Raw genomic sequence first — 13,405 nt, forward strand, 5'->3', positions numbered from 1 at the left:
GTGGTCTACGCCCTCCATTCCTCTGCCCAGCCAAGTGAGCTCGTTTGGTGCATCCCCTACTCAGGAATATTCCTGTTGAATCAGATCTTCGCTCTTTCCACATCCATTTTCAAAAATAGTCTATTTATTCTTATTTTATGTGCCTTGCTGTTTTGCCTGCATGCATGTCCGTGTGAGGGTGCCAGATCTTAGAGTTACAGATAGTGGGTGCTGGGAACTGAACCGGGGTCCTCTAGGAGAGCAGTCAATGCTGTTAACCACTGAACCGTCTCTCCAGCTGCCAACATTCATCTTTTCTGAGACCTTTGCTGGGCTTAATCCTTTGCCTTCTTCTCTCAGTAAGGCCCTCTTTGTCCACACTTTTTAAAAGTGACACCACCCCCACCACCCCTATCAAGTCATTGGTACTTCTTGTCCTCTGTCCCTGCTTGAATTCCAGTACTTATCACTAGCGGGCACCCCGTATATATTATTAATGTGTTTATTGACTGCCTCACCCCCTAGATGCAGTTCTCTGGAGATAAAAGATTTTTGCTGTTTCCTTGATAACTGTAGATTCGGGTACCCACAGCAGCTCCTGATATGTAAATAGAGTCCAATACATGTCTGTTGAATGAAAAGAATCTACAAAAAAGTGTATGCAGGCATTTGGTCTACGGACCTGAAACAGCGCCCACACAGAGGCGTGGCTTTCCTTCTGCGCTCTTTCTGTTGGGTCAGTGGTTCTGACAGGAAGAGCTGGGAAATGCTCCTGCGGCTCTTTGTATTTTTCTGTGTAATTGTCCCCAATAAACACCCATTTCTCATTTACCTTGGGTCTAGTGATATAATTACATCCTCACCTTCATGTGTATATATAAATATAGTAGCATATGATGCCTGTGTAGATCCCTAAAATAGATATATACAACAACAACGAAATCACTCTAAATGCGCCTGGGATGCTGTTACTAGGAGGAACTTGAGGGTCCTTTTAGAAGAGTAAAGATTCATTTTTTCAAAGTGCCATTGCTGAGAGCAGGAGAACTAGTCTTCCCCAGGGAAGACCACACCATTAGTTAACCCATGCCAAATGGCCAGCCCTGGAAACATACACATACAAGCAGCATTATACAGACTGAGCAGGTCATGTTTAGGAATATGTATATAAGTCTGTATATATGTGTATGCATGCAATAACAATAAAAAAGAGACCATGAATTTGAAAGAGAGCAAGGGGGGGTGTGCAGCTGGACTGGCAGGGGGCGGGAAGGAATCGATGTCGTGATTGTATTATAGCTCAGAAACTTCAAAAAGTGCAGCTGGGTGCTGGAGAGGCAGCTCAGCGGTTAGGAGTGGCTGCCGCTCCTCCAAAGGACCTAACCCTGGTTCCCAGCACCCTCATTGTGGGACTCCCAACTGCCTGTAATCCAGCTCCCGTGAACACAATGGCCTCTTTTGGCGCACAGACACACAGAGAAACAGAGAGAATTAGTTTTCTTAAGGGATATGAGCACGAGGACTTAAGCAGACAAGATGGCTCGGTGGGTAAAAGGACTGACCAAGCCGCAATCCTGGTATCTGAGTTTGATTCCCAGATCCCACAGTGGAAGGAGAGAATTGTCACAGGACACCCTCATTTACACACACACACATCATGCACACACATTAGCGAAAAATGGTAATGATGATGATGATAATAATAAAGTGCAATTATATTGTCACTTGTCTGTGTTGTCAATAATAAATTTTTAACTGAATGACTTGCTTCCATAGAGTAGGATCTTTTAGAAACTCTGTTGAGGGCTGGAGAGGTGACTCAGTTTGTAAAGTGTTTGCCTTGCAAACATAAAAACCCCAGTTCAACCCCCAGAGCACAGGTTTAAAAAAAATAAAAGAAAAGCCATTCATGGTGGCATGCTCTTGTAATCCCAGTGCTTGGGAACAGAGAGATGGATCTTGGGACTCTCTGGCCAGCCAGGACCTGGGAAGGAAAAAGAAAAGGTAGATGGCACACTGTAATTACAGAATGACTACACACACACACACACACACACACAGACACACACACACACACACATGAACATGCATGCACACACAACAACAAAAAAGAAAAGAAACACTCTTGAGAAAGCATTTGCGATGAGTCTCCTAAGCCTGCAGCCTGGCCTTGAACTTGCTGTGTAGCCCATAGCTGTCTTCAAACTTTCAAAGCAAAATCCCCTTGCTTTAGCCTTCCAGGGCTGGGATCACAGGCATTTGCCGCCACACTAGCTTGATGGGTCTATTCCTTACTGATAGTGTAAAAGGTTTGCCTTCCAGGAGCCTGGTGTGGCTGAAGTAAGCCAGGCCCGTCAGCATAGCCTGTGTCTGCTGAGTTGCTTCAGGCCTCCCAATGTCTGCAGGAGTCTGGGGTCAGGGGCCCTTAGCTCGGTAGGATGGAAGATTCTTTTGAGAGGTTTACAGACCCAGCAATAAATTCCTGTGACTTGAATAACGAGAAAGCCATTTCCTTATGTCTCTGTGTCTCGGTTTAGCCCTAGAATTAAGCCTGCAAGGAGCCCCGGCCCACATTTCTCCACCTTTGTTAAGTCTGTGAGTGGCTGCTGGCTCTTGCATCTGAGGCCTGCTTTGCTGATGCCAGGCAGCCCAGGGATACTGAGTAGTCAATGTTCCAGAGACGCACCTCCAGCTTAGGGCTGACAGCAGTTGTCCAGTAAACCCCTTGCTGGCTGGCCCTCTGTGTCCGCTGACTCTGAGCTGTGTTTGATACTGGCTCCATGAGTCTCTAAGTCTCTACAGCGATCACTCTTGTTGCCCAGGGCGATAGGAGGCTCCCTAACATGTCAATCATCTTGCCTTTCCGCACCTCTTCCCCCAGCTCCTTTATTACTTTCACTAAGTAAACTGCTAGCACCAGGGTTCTTATCTCAGGCTTCAGTCTGGGGAGATCCTAACTTAGCAGTACCTGCGAATCTTTAACCACTCCTACTGATTTTTCATCTCTGTATTCACCAGACCAGCCGTATCCAACCCCCAGCTGAGAATCCTTGAGCTGTTGGGGGCCATCTTGCAAGAATTACAGTTCCCTTTTCTTCATTATATTTACTTAGTGACTTTCTTTTTATTATAATTTTCTATGTAGTATTGTACTTAAAAACTGAGTTGACATAAACAAAACATTTGTTAAATAGCAGAGCTGGTGTCGAACGTTTTGGCCAAAATCACTGAGTCAATGGTTTACATTTAGAGAGTATGCTGCCATTGCATTCTGAACTGGCAACTGCCGGATCCCAGGGACTTGTGGGGTGGCGGGGAGTTCCATACCATGTTACATGTGGTGTCTTTTCCAAATACAAGCGGTAGTAGTAGCTGTATTAATATTTTATGCCACATCCTTATGAAGCTGGTATCTCTCTTAATGAATTTAAGTCTCGGGCATGCTGAATTAATGTTTTGTCTGCCTTCCAATGTTTTCTCTTGAAATAGTGCACTTTCTTCCTCTGTTACCCCACTATTTTCTAGGAAAAGGGGAAAATATCAATCACCCATAACCCTAGCAGTCTGAAATAATTATGTTGGCATTGTGTTATGTCGCCTTCCTGTTTTGCATAATAATGTACACATTATATACGAGTGACATGTGGAACTCATTCGGGGCAGCTCTCTGTTTGATCACCACCCCCAGCAAAGCCTATTTCCTTGAGTAAGTTTCTCTGTTGTAAGCACGGTGTCTAAGATGTTTTCCCTTCTGAATGTTCTCTGTGCCTGGCTGGTCTTGTCCGACCCTATTCCATCCCAAGGATGCCCCTGCATCATGCCAGGGAGCTGTCTTAGCCCTTCTCTCTTCTCTCTGTCTACTTCTTTAAGTGACATTTCTCTCCTCAGCTCTAGATTCAGGAAATCCAGTCCATGCCCCAAATCACATTCATCCTTCCCTCCCATAAACTTGTGGTACTTTTCTGTAACCTGATGTCATGAACAGCTCAACTCATATCATCACTTTAGTACAATATTGCATACATGTGTGCAATGTTTCTTCACTATATCTATGCGGCACAAATAATAAAAACCCAGGGACAGATACTGGAGTTCAAGCTGAAGGTCAGAAAAGCAAAGCAGCCAGGCAGTAGAGAGTTCTCGCCTCTATCAAGGCTCAGACTGAAGGGGCGATCCTGTCCTCGGACTGCACTGAGCTCCTGCCTTATATTCCTCCCTAGTGCTGGGATTAAAGGCGTGTCACCCTAAGTGCTGGGCTTAAAGGTGTGAGCTCTGTTTCTCTCTTAGATTGGCTCACTCTCATGTGGCCTTGAACTCAGAGATCCATCTGCCTCTGTCTCCCGAGTGCTGAGACCAAACACGTGGCCACCACTGCCTGCCCTGTATGGCCTAACTAGTGGTTTAGGTGTGTGGCTAACGAGAGGCTTGGTGTTTGTAAAGCTAACTAGTGGCTTAGCTCTTAGCTAGGTGTGTGGCTTATTAGTGGTTTAGCTCTGCCCTCTGGTCTTCAGACAAGCTTTATTTGTTAGATCATAAACAAAGTATCACTACATATCTACCTCCTCCCCACCTTTCCCTTCACCCTACATGTCCTCCTCTCAATTTAATAGCCCCTGCTTTTAAAAAGGAATCATTTATGTTTTCATAACTGAATACAGTTAGTGTTTCCAGTATACATGTATGGGTGTGGGGCCATCTAGTAGAGCACAGGGAATCTGCCAGTGGCTACACCCCCCAGAGAAAGCAATTCTTCTCCCTTTAAGCCATCGACTGCCAGGCTTCTCCCCAGTCAGGGGCTTGTCCTCATACATCCCTCCCCTTCATGTTGGAATGTTGCCCAGGTAGATCTTGTGCAAGGACCCACAACCACGATGAGGTGGTGAGCATAGCAGTGATTCCGTCATGTCCAGAGAGCAGCATTTCCAAGCATTCCTTCCCATCCCCTAGCACACACGCTCTTCCCACCCCCTCGCTTGTCTTGATCCCCTCCCCATCATCTAATGAATATATGCTATTGTTACGATTGATGATAGAGATCATGACTACAGTGTGTGTATCGAAACACCACATGGTGCCTTGTAAGTATGCGCAATTGTTATTTGTCAATTAAAATTAGAAAAATTTCCTTAATGATTCCTTTATTTTTATTTCATGTGCATTCATGTTTTGCCTGCATGCATGTCTATGTGAAGTTGTTGGGTCCCCTGAAGCTGGAATTATAGACAATCATGAACCGCCATGTGGGTGCTAGGAATTGAACCCTGGTCCTCTGGAAGAGCAGCCAGTGCTCTTAACCTCTGAGCCATCTCTCCAGTCCCTAGAAAATGCTTTTTAAAAACATGTTGGTCAAGGCTGGGGAGATGGCTCAGAGGTTAAGAGCACTGTCTGCTCTTCTAGAGGGCCGGGGTTGGATTACCAGCACCATATGGGGACAGACAACCATCTGTAGCTCGAGTCCCAGCAGATCTAATGCCCTTTTCTGGCCTTGTGGGCATCAGACACATATGTAGCACACACACACACACACACACACACACACACACACACACACACACACACAGGCAAAACATCTGTAAAGTCAAATAAAATACACTTTAAAGCTTGTTGGTCAGAGAGGATGTGTATTCAATGACATCACCCCAAATGGCTTAGATGCTCGTCTGTTTCTTCTGCAGCTGCTTCTCCTGGTGGTGGTCCAGGCTTGTAGGGAACGCTGCACTTACTTGCCTGCTCCCCTCCTCCTCCATCTGGAATGCACTTGTCACATGTTTGGGCAATGTTTGCAGTTCAGTGTGTGTCACTTCTTCTCACGTCCTGCAGAGAGGACTGGCCGTGAGTTCCTGTCCCTGGTGCTCTCGAACTTCACCCTCAGGAGAAGTTTACCCTCAGGCCTACAGGGTCCTTTTCATGACTGTTTCTTTTTCTCATGTCCCAGGGTCTCTTAAATGTGCAGACTGTGAATACCACTAAGCACTCAAAACACAAAATAAAACAGAATCCCAAATGTATTACTTACTGAGCCTCGGGTATGAGGTGTCATTTGGAATCCTGGAAACAATATGTAGGGTGACCCCATCTCACAGAGTGGAAACTGGGGTGCAGAGGTAGGCCAGGGATCATGAAGATGCTTGTGACCTAGCTGGGATTTAGAACTTGTACCTTATGATGTTACACAAGGCAGGGCTGTGACATAGTTATCTCTTTCTTAGTACTTGCCACAATCATAATGTGTGGCTTATCAATCAATATCTGCCTCTGGGGGAAAATAGTAGGATATAGTTCCCTAAAAAGTACTTACCCCAATGGCAAATGATCCTCCATCTTTTCTCAATGTGTTTACTCTGTGAAAGATACAAGGGCTCCTAGGGGCATGCATGAGTTTACAGGGCCATGCACAATCAACCCCGGAAAGGGATGTTGGTAGCCATTTACAAGTTTGTAAACACTCGTTTGTTTACTGTGTGTGTTACACATTTGGAGGTCAAAGGACAATTTGAGGGAGTAGGTTCTGTCTTCCACCATATGGGTCCTGAGGATTGACACAGGTTGTCTTGACTTGGTGCCACACACACCATCTTGATGGCCTTATTTGGAGTCATTTTGAAGTTGCCTGATAAGTTTATCAGCCAGCATCATGTTCTCAGGGGTAATAATATTCCTACTAACCAAGGCTAAGACAAGGGCTAACGCTCTGGGTGGGCATACCCCTGGCTCAGGGAAACAGGGAGACCCAGGCCAGAACAAAAGTATGCATGTCATAGGAATCTATCTCACCAGCCAACAGTGGTCTAAGACTGGGAGCTCTCTCTCTCTCTCTCTCTCTCTCTCTCTCTCTCTCTCTCTCTCTCTCTCTCTCTCTCTGTGTGTGTGTGTGTGTGTCTCTGTCTCTCTCTCTCTGTGTGTGGTCTGGGACAGTCTGCACAATGGTAAGGAAAAGTAGCAATGTTCTGGGGAAGTGAAGGGTCTATCTACCTCTCTCTCTCTCTCTCTCTCTCTCTCACTCTCTGTGTGTGTGTGTGTGTGTGTGTGTGTGTGTGTTGTCTGGGGCAGTCTGCACAATGGTGAGGAGAAGTAGAACGTTCTGTGGAAGTGAAGGGTCTATCTACCTCTTGCTGGGGAGCAAGGGTCAGTGCGCAGTAGCAGTTCTGTGAGTTCTTATAACTTAAATTAGCCTGTTTATATTAATCTACTCTGTTACGTAGCTTGTTATCTCCCCTTAATATTGTACATCCAACTTCTCCCATGTCTTGCTGGCAAATCCCCGCCTCTCAGTTTCTAACCAGAGTTCCTATCTCTGCCCGGAAGTGTGGCCTATCCTCTCCTACCTAGCTATTAGCCATTCAGCTCTTTATTAAACCAATCAGAAGGTGCCTTAGGCAGGTGAGGTAAAACACAGATACATCTTCACACAGTGTGATCAAATCTGGCCACACCTAGTAAACCAGACCATGTGGAAGAGAAGCTTGCCATGATATGACCCCAATACACCCCTTCCTCTGACGGCTTACTTGCAGCAAGGCCCCACAGCCTAACCGTCCCAGAACCTCCCCAAACAACACCGTTGGCTGGGGACCAAGTACGCCTCTAGGGACATAGCTCATCTCACCACCCTGGAAATCCCGTGAAGTGGACACTTCTTATTCATTCTCAAGACTAAATTGCATTGTAGCCACCCTAAGAGCAGCGACAGCACCTCGATTTAAATCCAGGTCTGCCGGATGCCAGATGTGACCCATTTTAGCACACCTGCCACCCAAGGGGTGAATGAGCTGCCCGTTGTGAAGTGTGCCGTGCACATGTGCGGTGTTCCGCACACTGTTACATCTCCACCCAGCACTGACTGACAGTCGTCCAGATCAGTGGAGACCAAATTTGGTCAGGTTGCTGTGGGGAAGTGGATGGTTTCCTGTTGCCAAATCCTGTTCGGGGTTTGGGCCACACAGTGCTTTGATCTAAAAATTTTAGTAGACAAAGAATGAATATTTATTGTTTTTATGATCATTGTTTTATATAAAACAAATTTGGGGGAGTGGGAAGGAATAAATATTTGGGACAGCAAGCATTTAAATGCCAGTGGCTGATTTACTTGGGCTACCTTGATTTACAATAGTAACATTTGGGTGGAGAGTTAAAGAGGAGTGCTCTTTTGTTCTTGTTTTATTTAGAATTTCTAAAGTCTAAAGGAATGTTTTTATAGCAAGTACACACAGTAATGGGAGAAGGAGAGAGAGAGAGAGAGAGAGAGAGAGAGAGAGAGAGAGAGAGAGAGAGAGAGAGAGAGAGAGAGAGAGAGAGCTACCAAGGATTTAGACACCAATACGGAAGCACAGACTTTGGATATAGATTAAATGAGCAAAGGCTAATTTAGGAAATTTCTTTTTAATCTTTTTTTTCTAATTTTATTTTCTTCTTAAAATAATCTCCATACCCAAATTTGTCCTTACAAGAAAATAGGGGAGAAGGGGAGTTTGAACGGGGGTGGGGGTGGAGGGTGGGGGAGGTGGAAAAGGGAGTTAGCTGTAGGTGACATCACTGAGGACTGTGGGCGGTTGGAGAGGCAGTGGAGATGCTAGGTAACCCGCTCTCTGGAGGACTTCCTCAGAATGACTCAGAATCCATCTGACGCAGTCCTTTGCCTGCAGATCTGGCCGGATGACTAAGTAGTTACCAGCTTAGGAACCTAAAATCCTAAAATCACATTTAGAGCTGATGTGAGGTTGAGCAAGGGTCACGAGGATAGGGGCCCGGAGGGGGAATCATCTGATAGGTTTAGGAGGGTCAGAGCCCAGTTCTCAGGTCTCAGCCACACCAGTCCCCGAGATCAGATGTTATTTTTGTGTAAGATTTCACCCACATTACAAATCATGCTGAAACTTTGCTCCAAGTCATCACCTACACGGACAGGTTCAAAGGGAAGATGAAACAACACAGCTTATGTTTTCTAGGGTCCACCATTTCATTTCCAATTTGATTTTCCTTATGCCTTCTTTGATTTACATCATTACCTCATGCAGAATGGTGTAGCTTGTAGAATCTGTGTGTCCAGTCCAGGGCAGCCGGGCTGTGGAGCAGCATGGGCCTGCACAGCACTAGACTAAGCACATTTACTCTTCTGATTCAGATTATGTTGTTTGGAAAACAGTAAACACAATTACCGTAACAACAGAGAGGAGGCTTTGAGGGTCTAACACACTGTTTTCCTAGCAGGCAGACTGCTTAGGATCACAGCTGAGGGTCTGCAGACCCAGGTGGCTCCTCTATTTGTTTTCACCTTTCCTCATTTCCCAGATGAATTTGGGTAGTTACAGGACTTTTGATCCAGTTCCTTAAATTAACTTTGCTTATTTTCTTCATTTCAAATGAAATTAATGCTTGTTTCTCTATATAAATAAGACCCAATGGGAAAACTTACATATTTCATCACTGAGTATCATTCTGTATCTTTCTCCCCAGGAAGGGTCCCATTCACAGATTTTATATCCAGTTATAAACACAAGCACACACATACCACACACACACACACACACACACACACACACACACAAATAGTTACACATAAACACAGGCACAGACACACACACACACTACACACACACACATAGACACACACAAACACGGACACACATATGCAACACACACATGCAACACACAGACACACACCATATACACACATGGGCACACACACACATAGATACATATAAACACAGGCACAGACACACACACACTACACACACATAGACACACCCAAACACAGAGACACATATGCAACACACACATGTACCACACAGACACAAACACCCACATATAGACACACATGAACACAGACACACACTGCACACAGACACACACACTACACACACAGACACACCACACACATAGACACATGCAAACACAGAGACACATACACATGCAACACACGCAGACACAGACAGTCACACACCACACACACTCATAGACACACATAAACACACATACACACACACCATACACAGATGCACACACTACACACACAGACACTACACACACACACGTAGACCACACACCTCATAGAGACAGACACAGACATAGGCCAAATGGTGACATTCATTCACCCTCTTGTCTTTAAAATTTTTATATTTATGTATATGTTCATGCAAGGGCCTTCAGAAGTCAGTCAGAAGAGAGCTCAGAAAAGAAAACTGGATCTCCTGCAGCTGGCATTACAGGCAGTCAGAGGCATTTGACCTAAACTCAGGTCCTCTGCAAGAGCAGCAACTTTCTTAATAGATGACACCCGCCCCCCCCCGCCACCGTTGTTTGTCTTCTTATTTTGATGCAGTAGAGGCTTTCCGCTCTCATTTACTGCAGAGTGGGCTCATTGTTTTTTGTGTGTTTGTAGCAGTGCTCCCTAGCTTGTTTCGCCTACCTTCTTGATAGATATTTTGTTAATTTTTACTGTTTTGCTCCCACCAAGAAGGTGGCAATTAATATTCTGTTTGTGTGATTTTATGATTGTGAGGATGTGCTTGAAGGGTGAATAATAATTTAGACTACTCAGTCAGGCAGGAGGAGCATGTGTGTTATGGATTGAAATTACATTACTAAATTGTCTTCCATTCAGATCACAATGATGTTTCTACCTTCCTTAGTGTGCTTGTTTCTTTATGTTCTTGATAACACAATATATCAAATGTAAAAATCTTTGCCAGTCCAATATGAAACATCACCTTAAAGTTTTTATTGCATTATTTTCTAAGTAAGAATGTGCATTTTTGTGTAAATGTAAAATGCCTCTTGTATTTCCTATTCTGTAACTTGTTTAGGGTCTTTACCTGTTTTGAAAACTGTATTGCTAGCTGGGTGTGATGGTGCATGCCTTTAATCCCAGCTGGGGAAGGGGGAGCAGAGGCAGGTGGATCTCTGTGATTTAGAGGCCAGCATCATCTACAGAGTGAGTTCCAGGATAGCCAGGGCTATACAGAGAAACCCAGCCTTGAAAATAAACAAACAAAAAATTGAATTACTATTGTCTTTCTTATTAATTTTTCCAAGCTCTTCCTGTATTAAAAACGCTATTTTTTCTTGAGTTTACAATCTTAAACATGCTTATCAGCTTGCTGTTTATATTTGTTTTGTTTAGATTTTTCCCATAAAGAAACCTGTTTTCTTATCTCTCATGACTTAGAGATTTCCCATTGTACATAAGAAAGCTGAATTTTCCAAAAGAGACTATTTAAAAATTTTTCCATATTTTTGTCTATAAAAATTATAATATATCTAAAATTTATTTTGGAGAAGGTTAAGTAAAACACCAGTCGTAGAGATCTTTCCCAGTTGCCACAGTACAAAATTGAATAGCACTCCTTTTGATTATTGCTTTGATAACAGCATTATATATTAAATTACCTCACGAATTTGGGTTTAATTCTAGGCACAGTAATTTTCAGACATCAGCCAGGTTTCATTAGTGTTTGCACCCAAGGTTCTTTTCTGTTCCAGAAGTGAGTCAGGTTGTCACATAGCTTTTGGTACTATTACTCTGCCATTAGCTCATGCAGAGAGAGGCAGCTCTTTGCAGCCGCTGCTTTAAAAGTACATGTCCCCATCCACACGGCCAGAAGTATCCCTGACAACTGCAAAATCCCTCCAATGGATTGCAGAGTATCAGTACCACTCCCTATGTGTCTTGTGCTTGCACTGTTCCATTAACTTACCCTAAATGATGTGGTGTGTGTGTGTGTGTGTGTGTGTGTGTGTGTGTGTGTGTGTATAATCAACATGCTTCTATGCCTTTGAGACGACTGTCTTTCAAATGATGTCGGTGAGGTTCTTATAAGTGTTAGGATGAGGGCCGTTGCCAGGCCAATTGTTAAGGTGATACACACGTTTAGACCCAGCACTCCAGAGGCAGGAAGATCTTTGTGAGCTTGAGTCCATGTGGTCTACATTGTGAGTTCCAGGCCAGACAGGGCTACTTAAAACTTTAACAACGAAATTGCTCTTTTTGTTGGGGTGATGGATTGAGACAGAATTTCAGTGTAGCCCAGGCTGGTTCTAATCTCCCTGCATAGCTGAAGATGACCTTAAACTCCTGGTCCTCCTGCCTTCTGAGTTCCAGGGTTCCAGGGTTCCTTTACATTCCCCTTACCTTGGTCTACTTTATACAAACAGGCAGTTACCGTTTGGCTGTTGGTTCAAGAAATGGGGTTCTATTCCTAGCTCAGATGCCAGCTCTGCAAACCAGGATAAGTCATTGATTTGCGGAATGGAGATGATTTCTGTGCTGCCCAGAGAACAATAGAAATTTCCAAAAGAAGCTTTAACATAGACACTATCCATCTGCTGTGATTCCTCTTGGCCTCTTTCTGTTACCATCCACTAGGAATACAGCGTGGAGGATGGCTGTGTTGTGTTGCAAAAGGACAGACTTAGGATGGAGTCCAGGTAGCACTGGTTCTAACCAAGCATGGAGCGCACACACTGCCCTGGCTTCTCTGTCCACACATTCCATCTACTATTTCTATTTGTAGATGGTTTCTTGGATGTATCAGAGGAAGGATAGCAAAGTTACTTCCCTTCTCTCAGGTGGCTCTGTGCATGGCTGCAGCTGCCTGAACATCTGTTCAGGTGGGATTTGCCAACAGACCAGATGTTTGCCTGGGTGGAGCTCACGAGCTTGGTTCTGGGTGAATCTACTCATCTGTTTCACGTCTGTAGGCTTGTGCATATGTGCATGTGCTCTCGTGCGTGCATGCGTGTGTGTGTGTGTGTGTGTGTGTGTGTGTGTGTGTGTGTGTGTGTGTTGAAGGAAGCACTTACAGGGAATGTCCATGAACAGTAACTGGGTTTTTCTGGATACTACTTACTACTTCTAGGCTCTGTTGCCAAAGGGAAATGTTTTAGTCTACCTGGGGACATTTGGCAAGGGCAGTAGGAGAGGTTCCTAAGGTGAAGTCTTTGGGCTGTTCTAGCCCAAGGTGTTTCTAGGAGATTTACTGTAATTAACATTTTTCAGTCAATACTATTATCTCTACAAAACTTGACACATTTTACAATATGGAAATAAGTGTTCCTTGCTTTACACAGAGACACATTCCCTCACAACTCACGTATTTCTTTACCTGGAGGTGATACTGATGACAACTTTTTATAATCTTTTTCCTATCGTGGTTGGGAAATCTTATACTATACATCTCTATACAAAGGTATGCCGACTTTTAAAAGCTACTACTTTATTTTTGCTTTAGGAGTGTGCGTGTTTTGCCTGCCTGTATGTATGTGTGATAGTTGTGTGCCTGGTGCTTACAGAGGCCAGAGAAGGTGTTGGATTTCCTGGAATTGGAGTTAAAGAAGGTTGTGAGCCATGATATCAGTGCTGGGAACTGAATCTGAGTCCTCTTCAAGAACAGCCAGTGTTCTTAACCACTGAGCAAACTCTCCAGGCCCC

Source organism: Mesocricetus auratus, unplaced genomic scaffold, assembly GCF_017639785.1.
Source record: "Mesocricetus auratus isolate SY011 unplaced genomic scaffold, BCM_Maur_2.0 Super-Scaffold_100009, whole genome shotgun sequence".
Lineage (NCBI taxonomy): Eukaryota > Metazoa > Chordata > Mammalia > Rodentia > Cricetidae > Mesocricetus > Mesocricetus auratus.